The sequence below is a fragment of the Oryzias latipes genome, chromosome 1 (genome assembly GCF_053564925.1).
Source record: "Oryzias latipes strain Hd-rR chromosome 1, Olatipes_Hd-rR_3.1".
Classification (NCBI taxonomy): domain Eukaryota; kingdom Metazoa; phylum Chordata; class Actinopteri; order Beloniformes; family Adrianichthyidae; genus Oryzias; species Oryzias latipes.
Window position 1 is genome coordinate 10,384,438 of NC_136237.1, and position 13,540 is coordinate 10,397,977.

General features: G+C 38.5%; 1 long non-coding RNA gene across 4 annotated transcripts; it reads right to left on the bottom strand.

Moving 5' to 3' along the window:
• Window positions 1-6,948: 6,948 nt before the first annotated feature.
• On the bottom strand, window positions 6,949-10,142 carry LOC144993959 (uncharacterized). 4 transcript variants are annotated; one of them, XR_013657276.1, is made up of 7 exons: window positions 9,911-10,142; window positions 9,311-9,422; window positions 9,156-9,239; window positions 9,005-9,070; window positions 8,266-8,817; window positions 8,100-8,189; window positions 6,949-7,998 (listed from the first exon to the last, which is right to left on the bottom strand). It is a non-coding gene; the product is annotated as an uncharacterized LOC144993959 (long non-coding RNA). The 4 variants fall into 4 exon arrangements; XR_013657277.1 differs by lacking the exon at window positions 9,311-9,422 and having other exon boundaries at window positions 9,911-10,046; XR_013657272.1 differs by lacking the exon at window positions 9,911-10,142 and having other exon boundaries at window positions 9,311-9,652.
• Window positions 10,143-13,540: the final 3,398 nt, after the last annotated feature.

Here is a 13,540-nt window from a genome sequence, read left to right on the forward strand (position 1 = left end):
TCATATTCGACCCGTTATCATGACTGGCTTCTGCAGTCATCAAAATTAATATTAAGTTCTTCGAGTCTCTCTAAAATAACATTAGTTAGCCCAAGACCTGTGGTGTTGAGTACTGGCAAAAAACCTAAAAAGTGCAATTTTTTTTTCAGGATGACTTTTTAAGCTGAGTCTCTTCAGCTGTTGTTTATGAAAAAAAGGGGTTATGCAGACACTGTTTTTTAAGTTACTTATCAAGCTATTAAAATTAGGCATTACCTGAGAATACATCTTCAGTGATGTTGTCATGACTTGCTAGGCAAGACAGACCCAGACGCTGGAACCCGGAAGGAAAACACAGGTGAGTTATGAGGTGAGTAATAGTTTATTATTATCTGGCGTGGCTTGGAGTTGTGGCGGAGCTCGAAGTTGGGTGATGGCTCGTGGCGAGGCTGGAGGTTCAGCAATGGCTCGTGACGTGACTGGAGGTTCGGCAAAGATTTGTGGCGTGGCGGGATGAATCTGTGAGGTAAAATTGCTCAGGTAGTCGGAAAACTCAGGTGTCCACTCGTGGGTAGGTAGTCCTGACGACAAGGCAGAAGATAGGGATGGCCGGTTTGACACGAAGCTACGGTGCGCATTTCACCCTCATGAAACAGAGTGGTTCGGAACAATGTTTCGGGGCGTGTGTCAACTAGCGCAGATCACGTGGTTGATGACGTATGATGCGCCAAATGCATAGTTTGGTTGAACCATGGTTCAGGGGGGTATTCCAAAAAGCATGTTTAAACTACCCTGACTTTAACCCTGAACACTGGCTGAAATCCGCCTGAACTTGTTTACTCTGAGTATGTCGGTTCCAAAAGACCGGATATAAGTTAGCGTAATTACGCTCGACTTGGTAACCCTGGGTTAATGCGCGTGCACAGCAAGTACATAAAGACATTCTCAATGGATCGCCGATTTCCAGAGTCACCATGGAAACGCGTGGAGAAAAAAAGAGAGCGCTATACTTCAGTGAGACGGAGTCTGAGATTTTAATGACGGGGTATGAAGATTATACGTCCATCAAAAATGTAATACTGCTGCATCAGCAAAAAAAAAAAAATTCTGCTTGGAGAAAAAGAACAAAGTAAACGCACGAGTTTCTGATCTTATTTTCATTGTGACGCATATATATATAACTTATCCAACTTAAATTAATTCAATGTCATGGTGCCTCTGTCGGACTCCTCCCCCTCTCCTCTCCGCTTGGTTCCTGATTCAGCCCAGCTGCGACCACTCACTTCATCATCACCGCCTGCCTACTTAAGGAGCTCCTGGATCAGTATTTATCGCCAGTCCGTTGCCCCTGATGGTGCATACTTGGCCCTCTCGTAAAGTTCATGGTTTGCTTAATTTTCCCAAGCCAGCGCCTAACATACATTGTCTTACCTGTCTCCAGGAAATCCCAAGCTACGAGTGGTCGCCTGAATCAGCCGTTGTCTGGAATCTTCACCCGGTCTGTTCCCCCCGACCTCACCACGAGCCTCTGCCGAACCACCTTCTTCACGAGCCTTCTCCACGCTGCCGACTCCGGAGCCTACGGACGGATCCACAAGTGATGCCACTAGACTCTGCCTCTCGCTTTCTGGACACCCAGGAACTGTGCACTACCAGTCTTACCAGATCATTAAAGCCACTTACTCGTCAAGCCATCTCTGCTCTGTGTCTTATTCCGGGTTTCAGCATGTGGGTCTCTGTAGTTATGTAGTCATGACATTCAATTGGTAACAAGTAATTGAGTTAAATGTATTCAACCTAATTTCTTGCGTGTATCTAACTCAATATTTTTTTTAAAACTCAAATTTACATATTTATCTAACTAAATGTAATATTACTCCAATTCAATAAAAGTTTCTCCATCCCAATTTATTGTAATTCTTGAACTCTCATATGTCTAAATTTGAGCCTGCAGATCTACTCATTTTTATAATAACAAAATGAATGAAACAAAACAATTTTGAACAATGTAACCATATACAATATCTTTTGATTTTATTGATTTATTTCAAGCATTGTAGTCAAAGCAATAAAGAATTTACACATATTTATCAAACTCATTGCAGAAATGATGAAATGCATGGATTAAAAAGACAGAAAACAAAACAAAAATGTCACTTAGATCATATATGTAAGGGTTAATGGCCGACGAAGTGTGCGGTTACTACTTTTTAACGCACGCCGTGGAAGCCTGAACCGTCCGACGCGAAGCGGAGGACGGTTGCTTCCGCGAAGTGCGTTAAAAAGTAGTAACCGCACACTTCGAAGGCCATTAACCCGCTTATACCATGGTCACTTACAAAAGCAATACATATTAACCAGGTTTTAGTCCTTAATTCTTGTTTTTTTTCCGATTTGTATCACTTTTCTCATAAACAGCGTACTATGATGCGCCGCATCACGTAACATATAGTCCGCGTCGCGCAGCACCACCGCTGCAGTTAAGATTCGGCGATATATATATGCTGATCGTCCCGATGGGTTGAATAAAGCATCAATTCAGAGGGAAAGTTAATCGCTTACCGCTTGTTTTTGCCCCGATGATGAAGCAAAAGGTTGTTTTACAGAAGCCGGCGCAGTGATACAAATCATTTAAGCTAGCCGACCGGAACTTCTTTTTTCACCGTGCGGTTATCAGGTTTTAACGCATACCCAGCAGCCAATCAGAATCGAGTATTCAACCGGACCATGGTATAAGCTTAATTAAATATAGTGATAATTAACTGAGGTATAAGTAGAGTTTGATTTATTGCTTGAAAAGGAGTGGGAAGAAGCAAGTTTATATAATCCCACCCCTACGGAGTTCATTCATTTGATAGTTTAACAGTGTTTTTAAATCCGGTTCTGATCAGATAGATTCTCTTCAAGTAACAAAATCCAGTGCCTAGAAATGATTGATGATCTTCAGAAAACATTCATTCATGATTTCAGTAAACAGTAACGATACCGATATGTAATAATAATTGATTATCATTAGAACACATGATGACATCAAACTAGTAATTATTGCTACACATTGCAGATCAAGTAAATAAAATCAATAGCTTAATGATTGTAATTCAAACATTTCAGTAATCATTATTGCACATTACAAAGTAATACATATTGGTTGTAATTAAAAGAGCTTTGATTATTTCACCAAAATCAAGTTCACACATGTATTTGGAATTATTCAAACACCTGTTGATCCTTAAATCCTCTTATCTTCACATCCTGAAATAAGAGTTTCAAAAATACATTTTCTTGAATATTTGAACATTTTTTGAGCTCATTACTTAAACCGTTCCAAAGTTTAGTGCCACACACCGACACACAGAAACCTTTCTTTGTGGTTCTTATCAGTTTGATCTTGAAGTTCCTACATCCCCTCAGTTTGTTCCTCCTTCATTTCTAAGAACTGTTTTTGGATGTTGAATGGTAACAATTTCTAACTGGCTCTGTATAAAAGTTGCGCAGTGTAAAAATCAACAAGGTCATACAGTTTTAAAAGTCTTGATTGATAAAATAGATTGTTTGTATGATCAAGATATCCGGCTTTATGTACAATTCTGACGGCTCGTTTTTGAAGTAAAAAGAGAGGATTTAGTGAGCTCTTGTAATTATTCCCCCAAATTTCTATACAGTAGGTGAAATATGGTAATATTAAGGAGCAGTACAATAAATATCTACTGTTGTATCCTAATATATGTTTAGATTTATTTACGATTGAAATACTTTTTGAGACTTTAGTTTGCATGTCTCTGATGTGAGGCTTCCAACTTAGTTTGTCATCGATAAAAACCCCTCAGAATTTGATTTCTGTAACACTTTCGATTAAGACATTATTTATTTCAATTGAGAGCTCTTTATTTGCATTGAAGTTTCCAAAAAACATCACTTTGGTTTTATCTAGGTTCAAAGATAATTTGTTGTAATCCATCCATAATTTTATTTTATTTAACTCTGTGTTCACCACCTTGATAAGTTCCCTATGATTGTCTGTAGAATAGAATATATTTGTGTCATCAGCAAATAATATGAGTTTCATAAGCTTTGAAACATTGAAAATATCATTTATGTAAATATTGAATAGCAGCGGGCCCAGAATTGATCCTTGTGGGACACCACAACTTATCCCTTTGGTTTCTGATGTATATTCATTAATCTTGACAAATTGTTTTCTTCCCTTTAAATAGCTTTTGACCCAAGTTAACGCTAATCCTCTTATCCCATACACTTCCAGTTTGTCAAGTAGGATGTCATGATTGAGAGTATCAAATGCTTTTTTTAAGTCAATGAAAATTCCAGCTGCATATTTCTTTTTGTCCAGAGCCTTTGTGATTTCCTCCACAGCATCAATGATAGCCAATGAGGTTGATCTATTTGCTCTAAAACCATATTGGTTTTCATTTATCATAGAATATTTTTTTCTAAAATTTTTGAGAATTGTGGAAGAAGAGAAACAGGTCTATAGTTTGTAAATTGGTGTTTGTCTCCACTCTTATAGATAGGAATCACTTTGGCTATTTTCATTTGGTTTGGGAATCTCCCAGTTCGTAATGATAAGTTACGTATGTATGTTAGAGGCTTAGATATACTATAAATGACTTTTTTCACAACCTTCATATCTATATCCTCACAATCTTTTGAGTTTTTACACTTGAAATTATTCACAATTGATATCAGCTCATTTTCGTTCACATCAGAAAGAAAGATTGAGTGTGGGATCCTTTCGATGGGTGGATTCTTGTCTTTGCTAGTTTTGCATTTTGGAATTTCCGCTGCCAACTCTAGACCCACGTTTACAAAATAGTTATTGAGACCGTTTGCTGCTACATTGATATCATAGCTTTGACCCCTTTCATCTGTAAAGTAATCTGGATAAGTTTGTTTTTTTGTCCCATTTTTAATGATGTTATTTAATATTTCCCAAACTCGCTTTACGTTGTATTTATTTTCATTCAGTAGATTATTGAAGTACACTTTTTTACTGTAACGTGTTATTTCAGTTAGTTTATTTTTATATGAGTTATATCTTTGTTCAGTTTCTCTTGTCCTCTGTTTTAAGAATTTTTTATAGAGGTTATTTTTCTTTTTACAAGCATTTTGTAGACCGGTGGTTAACCAAGGGCATTTGGCAAATTTGTTCTTGAATTTATAAATTGGACAGTTCTTATTGTAAAGTGAGCTAAATATTTCTAAAAAACATTTATAAGCAATATCGACATCTTTCTCTCTGTACACAGAGTTCCAGTTTGTTTGGATAAGTCATTATTCAGAGCATTCACGGTTTTTTCATTTCTTAACCTTTTGTAGACTGGTTCTTTTATCATTTTCTTTGTCTTCACCTTGATGTCAAATAGTGCAAAAACTGGTAAATGATCAGTTATGTCACATATCATTAGTCCACTCATGTGAGTGTATTCTATATTATTTGTAAAAATATTATCAAGAGTAGCACTTTGAGTAGTGATTCTGCTGGGTCTTGTTATGGTTGGATATAAACTCATACCATACATTCTGCTGATAAAGTTGTCGGTTGCTTTATGTTTGCTGGGGTTTATCAGATCGATATTGAAGTCTCCGCAGATGTATAATATTTTTTTATTTAGAGAGGTAAACATCTTTTCCATCCAGTCACTGAACACTTCTAAGCTTGATCCTGGTGACCTATAAACACAGCTTATAATGACATTTTTCCCTGAATTGTTACATATTTCAATTGTAAGACATTCCAGTATTCCATTCACTGCGACAGACAATTTATCAATTACCGTAAACTTCAGTGGAAGAGAATTGATCAGGGTCGATGTCTTGAAGGTTGTTGTCATTATCACTGAATATTTGAAGGTCGGTTTGCTCACCATTCAGATCTCTCTGATAGTTGTGGTTGCGGGTGATTGTTGTAGAAAAAGTGTTGTTTTTTTTGCAAGCCATGGATAGTAGAGTTTGTCTCCTCATCTCGTAAGACCAGCATCTTCACGTATCTCTTGTTTAGACTGTAGTGGGTAAATAATTTTTCAAATCTTGCAGGCTCCTGACAAGAACAACCTTGGACTGCTCAGGGGAGCCACAGAGTTTGGCATAAATTTTACAGTCTTTTACCCAGGTTCCCTGGGTAAAAGACTGTAAAATGTACCACGTTACTGTAAAGTAACGTGGTCTTCTGGCGATGTCTGCATTCCTTTTCGTGAGGTTGTCATTCATGAAAACGTTGATTCCCCTCAGATTTCTTCCTTGCTTCAATAAAGCTGCTTTCTGTTTCCGATTGACAAACTTTAAGAGGATTGCTGGTTTGTCGGTGTCTCTTTTCCTGGGAAGCGGTCTGCAGATCTCCACATTGTTGGTGTCCAGAGAAATTCCATTGGACTTTAGAAAGTCCTCCACCTGTTTTTCCACAGAGCTCGTCTCCTGCTCGTCGGATTCCTCACGGTTCCCAGCAATCACTGCATGCGAGTATGACTGGGGTTTGATTTTCAATCCGGTGATTGTCACGTCGTTAGATCTGGAGATCTGCTCTTGGTCATCCATTCGTTTCTCGATTATATCCATCCTGTTGAAACACTGCTCCTGCAGAGCACGGACCTGCTTCACCTCTCCGATAGCATCCAGAATTTGTCCGTGAACAATCTTCATAGCTTTGATCTCTTCCAGCATGAAATCAAGCATCTTCCTCAAGTCCTCATATTCCTCAGACACTGGGTTTCTTCTCGGCATGTTTAGGAATTGCTTTTCTCAATATTTATGCTTTTATGCGGTAAATAGAGTTGAGAACTGCAGCTGCTCTCGCGAAGGCCAGCCGTATATACCTGTAACACGGAACAGCCAATCAAATTGCAGCTTCTGCAGCACAGGCAGCCAATCAAATTGTGGCTTGTGGAATGCTTTCCAAGGTGATGAAATCCTTTGGTACCGAGTTCGAGCCCCGGTTAGAGTGATGTCAGTCAGAAGTTAGGGTATAATAAATGTTTTAATGTTAAACTGAAAATGACATTTCATAATTATTGTTTTCTACTTCCATCTTTCCTTGTGCCTAAAAACAGTCATTTCAATTTCAACCATGCTTTATTAAGATATCAACAAGCAATAAATAAATAAACAGTATTTAACACAAAACGTTCAACCATGTATCTACAATTAAAGGGCAGAAGGATTTAAATATGCAAAAATTAATACAAGTAATTTAAAGATGTAAAATGAATTGAGGTAGAAGTAAATATTGTTGCTTTTTCTAAACAATTCAAGAACAAAACTGTAAGAAAATTGTATTCACAAAATAGATTTCACAAACTAAATTACAAATATTTTCACATTGAAGGATAAAATCAGGAGTTCTATCATAATCAGTGTGTGTGACCATGAATGCAGCCTTTAACTCTCTGTCAAAAAATGGACTGACAGCAAAGTCTGCAAATGGGATTCTGGGGTTGGTAAGGACTTCTGCTGCATAGATCTAGTGTACCTTTTTGGAGCAGTAGAGGTATTTTACATCCCCAGACAGATAAATGAACAGAAGATCCATCCTCAAAGTAACAAGGCTGCCCACAAGCAAGACAGTTGTGTATCATCTTTTTTCCAGGTTTCTGCTGTTGTTGCTGCAGACCTACAATCTCCTTCACCATTATTTCAACGTCGGTCTGAGTTAGAGGAGCTTCGTCTGGTTTAAGCATGAGGGAGAGTCACAACTGGCACAGTGACAGTTTCACTTCCTTGAGTGAGTTTATACCACAGCTGCTGGGTCTCCAAAGGTTTTACGGTAAATGATGTTCTGAGGTGGGATACGCCACAAGCAGATCATATTCATTGCAGGTCTCACAGGTGGACACCCGGGCCACAGTCCTAAGGCCTCCATCTCTGTTTTCATCCAGATCCTCTGCTGGGGAGATCAGTTCCAGCTTCTAACATCTTGGTCATAAGATGGAAGTGGTGGAGCAGCAGGCGTTGGCTGAAAGTGAGCAGGAGGAGGAGCTGCAGACTGAGCTGAGGGTCTTCCAACGACTGCTGGAAAAATAAAAAAATAACATGAGTTGTTGAATAAAATATTATCTCAAAGTCCAAATGAATACAGTACTTTGCATTTTTGTCAAAGTTAATGCACTGACTGTAGGTTTTATCCTGGACACTTTGAGGCAGTTCCAAGGCGAGGAACTCTGGTGGTACTGGCAGAGGAGTCTTCACTGGAGCAGAAGAAACTGGTGGAAAAAGACAGTCAGAAACAGACAGGACGCTGCAGCAGAGTAAAGCTGACAAATGATCCCCAAAACTCACCTGCATGTGTAGCAGCAGGACAGCTGGACTTCTCAGGCTGGTCTGGATTCAGATCAACAGAAATATCCATCACTAAAGCCCAAAGTATTTAGAGTTCTTTGTTAGTAATTGTGCAAAACACTCAAAACCATCTAAGAAAACATGCTCAATAGAACAGGTGTGGTATGAAAATCAATAAATGAATAATTATTTTCCTTTTTTAATATTTTGATTGACCAGGAAAGGTACCATTATGATGTAATAATCCATGTGTAACCACTTTACTCTGACGTGTTAAGACATGTACTTTTGTTGTAATTCTGCTTTTTAAGACTGGTTTCTTTCAATCACTTTCATGAGAAACTCATGCAAATAAAATATTTCTGAATTTACCCTCAACGACGAACAATGAATACCTTCAGCATCACAAAAGCAATCACACAAAACACCTGCATTAGAACAGAACGTGGCCAACCAGCAAACAGAGGAAAGGAAAAGGTGATCCTGGTTTACGACAGAACCATCAGGTACCAGCGACAGCAGCAGCAGCAGCTAGACCTTTACTCAGTGAACCTGCAAGAAAATAAAGTAAACATATGAATATGCATCTATTTGAACAGACACATTTAAAAGTGCTGAGTGTAAAGAAAGGAGTGATCTAAGACTAACATGTAGTCTAGTATCAGTTTTTCAACTACTAGTACTACTATTCTGCATACAGAAACATAATCAACATGTGATACATGTTGGTGTTGCTCACTTGGCTGGGTTGGGATTGTTTCTAAACACGTTGGTCCTGTCATCTTCTTCACTACATGTCCCTGCTCTTTAGTAAAAGAAATAAGAAAACAGGTTGGAATCAGAAGTAGTAATTAACACTCAGTGTGTAGTTGTGTGTGATTTAATTTTACCTTGTAAAGGGAGGAGTTTGGATGGAGAGACATAGAGCATCATTCTCTCCAACTCTTCATCATCTTCCATCTCTAAAGAAGACACTGAAAAGATGGGAAACATCATTTCTACCATATTTACTAACGTCAGCATGAACGTCTAGTCTGCCACAGACCTGGAAGACTAGAAGAAGGTTTAGGAAGAGCAGGTTCTGAAGAGCTCTGAGTCTGAGCCTCTTTCTTCTTCAGGTACTGCTGGAGCAGGAACATTTTGCTGCCTGAAACACACTGTTTCCTGAGGATAAATGATGCACATCCATCTTCTCTTCTCTACCAGACATCCCTCCAGGTCTTCTTAGAATGCACACCAAATCCAACCAGCTGGTTGTCCTCACTACTTGAAGGTGGCTCCACTGATCTTTCAGCTAAACAGTTCCTCAAATCTTTAATTTTGCATATTCCTGCTATGCAATATACCTGCATACATATAATCCATTAAATTGATCATAAAGTACTGTAACCCCTGTTGTGCATTATAAAAATAGCATAGAAAATGTAATGTAACCCCTGTTCACCTCCACACTACCTTGGGTAAAAAAAAAAAAGGCTTTGAAAACACACACACAAACACACACACAAAACTGCTCAAAGTTTCTAGTTAGACATTCTTCTCATCCAGCTGTTATCCTCACCGCTGGAGTTTCATGTTCAACAATGACGGAAAGAGAAATGTCTTCAGATTAGATACTTTGTCTTGTACATTTTTTTTTACTTACATCAGACTTTAACTTGACTTTAACTTGTTGTGCTCTTGTGTTTTAACAGCGATCGGATCAAATCTGGCCGCAGGATTGTTGTTGTTTTCTCTTCCTGAAGGCTCTTCCTGTAAAATCCTTACTACTAAGGCGATGTGGAAACAGCGCCCCCAAAATCCCGCTAGTGGTGAAAAAGTAAATTACATCCGTAGTGTTAAGAACTACCATAGAGAATGAATGAGAAAAGTTAAGAGAGTTAAGCTTAACCATTTTCGGCTCCCGCGCGCATATACCTGCCTGTGTGGCGTCTTCTCAGAGAGCCGGAAGTGAATTTATCACATCACTACACAGTAAGGGTGCTATATAAACTCATCATCCTCTCCCTCCCTCTCACTCATGGTGCAGAGACTTAAACATAGTTGGACAAATAACTGGGCAAAACACAGTAAAACAGCTAAACAACTAAACACATTTGGTCAAAAACCCACACTTAAACCCAAATCCGTCCAGACAGGCAAAGGGAATGGTATCCCACAATTCCTTGCGGTGCCGATCTAACAGCAGCACTAAGGTTACACCCTCTTAATTGAATTAATTTAAATGAAAGTAAAATAACTGTCTGATAACTACATGTTATCTTTAAGCTGACTTAACTAAAAATAATTTATCTTAACTAAAGCAAATAATGAAGTTAGATCAAAGTAAAAAGGTTTATCTTTCCAACATCCATATGTGGTCTTATCAGCCTCTCACGGTGGAAAAAGTATTATCTGAGCTTCTTCATCCACTAAATCATCTTCAAATGGACACGCCATGCTACTTCACCTCTCTGAAAACAAACTAACCTTCAACTTATACCCTGAAAAATACCTCTGTTTTTGGAACCAAAAGTGGTGGTTGGACACTTCTTTAGCCTCAAACTTACCGTGGGAGCTAGCATAACCTGCTTTCCGGAACACCCCCCAGATGTCACTTGTGTTTTGAACAGTTGGGCGTGCTATTCTCTAGAAATACGAAATGAACCCCGAACATTTCCCAACCAGCGTCAGTTCATTGCATCAACGTCAGTTCATTGCACTTTACCATGGCTCCTTGTAAAAAATGTACTGTGGTTCGGGATCATTTAAACTCGATTTTTTCTGAATAAAACAATACACTGAGCACATTGTGTATAAAAAAAATACTTCAGCAAATCTATAATGGCAGGCTGAATTAGAGTCGGTAGAGTAAGCTCAGTGGAACAGTCAGTGGGCTGTGTATCCAGAGGTTCTAAGTTCAAGACCAGTGGTTTATTACTTCTTTTTTTTTTGCTTTGTGTTTTTTTTCTTCGTGTGATGTGTATTTTGCTGTGTCAAGCACCTCTCACAGAAAACGTCACTTGTGGTGTTGTTTTACATTGTTTTTTTAATCATCATTGACAACATTGTTTTGTTTTACATTTTTTCATCATCATTTCCAAATTGAATTGTTACAAGGAGCTTAGTTGAAACATATATCGATATACGTCCAGTCCGCCACCAGATGCCGCTGTTCGCTGTTTTGTGTGGTTTCAAAGCCCTGAATGGGCGGTTCATTTTTCCGGCACAATTACATGAACCCCAAGGGAAGCTTCATGGGGCTTCTATTCCCATCCCTAGCAGAAGGTAAGTTAGACGAGAGCAAAAACACATGAACTAGATTTACTAGGCTGACCAGACTAAGCACCATCAGGGGCAACGAACTGGCGATAAATACTGGTACTGGATCTCCTTAAGTAGGTCTGGAGGCATGATGAGTAGACTGGACACAGCTGAGTCGAATCAGGAACCAAGCAGAGAGGTGAGGGGGAGGAGAGCTGCCAGAGGCACCATGACAGATGTCAGGAACATCTTGGGATGTGGATGCTGCACCACCTCCAATGCCAATGATTGGTCCTGCACAGCCAAAAAGGAATGCGTTACATTATTATCAATAGAAGCTTGAAGAGCCTATTTAATGCCAGACTTAACTTACGATTTCTTTATAATTACTATTTACTATGCAGCCATTAACCTTGCAGCCATTAACTTTCCAGCAGTTGACCTTTCACTGTATTGTTACACTGTTTTGTTTTTATTGCAGGTTTAGTAACTTCTCATCACTAGAATAATTCATTGTAGTAGGTTTAGGGGCTGTCATCTGGACTTAGTTTTTAAAGTTAGAAAACGTTTCACCTCTTATCCAAGAGGCTTTGTCAATTCTTTTTTGTAGCCAATTGGATAAGAGGTGAAACATCTTCTAACTTTAAAAACTAAGTCCAGATGACAGCCCCTAAACGTACTACTATGATGGAATCAACCTGGATGAATGAGACTTCATAGACACTAAAGAATGTTGTGACGTGAGGAGAGCAGAAGAAACTGTAGGCTGAGGAAGAACTGTGCAAAACATCATTATGTAGAACCAAAACTGCAAAATACAAATAAGAAATAAATGTACCCATTTATAAATAATAAATGTGAACAATAATTTGTGTATAACTGGAAATACAAGCATTTATGCACTTCTTTATCTATTGTTTTGTATATTCATACTTTTAAAATTAGTACATTTATTTTGTTTGTCATTTATAAATGGAAATATGTATTTCCTATTTGTATTTGGCAGTTTTGGTTCTCCATATTTTATGTCAATACAAGATTTTAAGGCAAACTCATTGTTGAAAAAGACTACGGTACCTGAATTGCTATGACAGAGTAACAGCAGTTTTTATCTGGCATAAACCGGAAAATGCTGAACGCACTAACTACCGGTATGTGTTAGCAAAACAATTAAACAATACGAAAACGTGAGTTAAAACATTTATCAGCCCGCCACACCATTATCATTATTTACTTTTCTCTGCTCTCCGACGTTTTGGAAGGTCATGTCTGACCTCATCTTGGAAACTTGGGTATCAGAATTGTTTTCAAGATTTCCATTACGTCAAACGGGGTTTTTTATCTGCAAACTTTACATCGAATCCATTAGTATTTTACATTAATGCACAGCTGTGCACAGAAAGGCAGGATAATGTAACAATACAGCCCAAAACGTTTGGCTACAACTACAAAACTTGGACCAAGCAGGGACATTTGGTTGGAGTCGCTTTTTGTACCCAGCCGGAATCCTATGACACCAAGTCTTTCACTTATTGGAATAGAGCTGTGACAGAAAAAGCCTGGAGCAAGATTGACAAGATTTGGACTGCTTTGAGATTTCACACCAAGCCTATTCTAACTGTATAGGTGCCGCACATGCACTAGTAAATAGTTGCGGAAAAAAAGCAGATGCCTCTCCCTGCTTTCCCACTGTGAACACCATGGGCTAAACGTGTTCAAGAATGTGCGTTTTGTGCTTTCTTGAAAACGTGTCATATATGCCTGCTGTGAATAGATTAGAAAGAGGATGCAGAAAAACGTTGACACTTTGGAGTTTTTTCCATAAGAAAATGCCAGAATGCAGACAGAACAGCAGGATAAAATAAAGATTTTGCATCTACTGGTTCAGAGACTACACCATATAAAAATAAGTATGTTTACTTGAGGTTTTATCAACTAAAAAACAGTTTTACCATTTTGAGTGATGGTTCTGCTGAACTCTGTGGATGAGTGAAGACTTAAAGCCGGTTCTGTATTTGAAATTCTGTTTCTT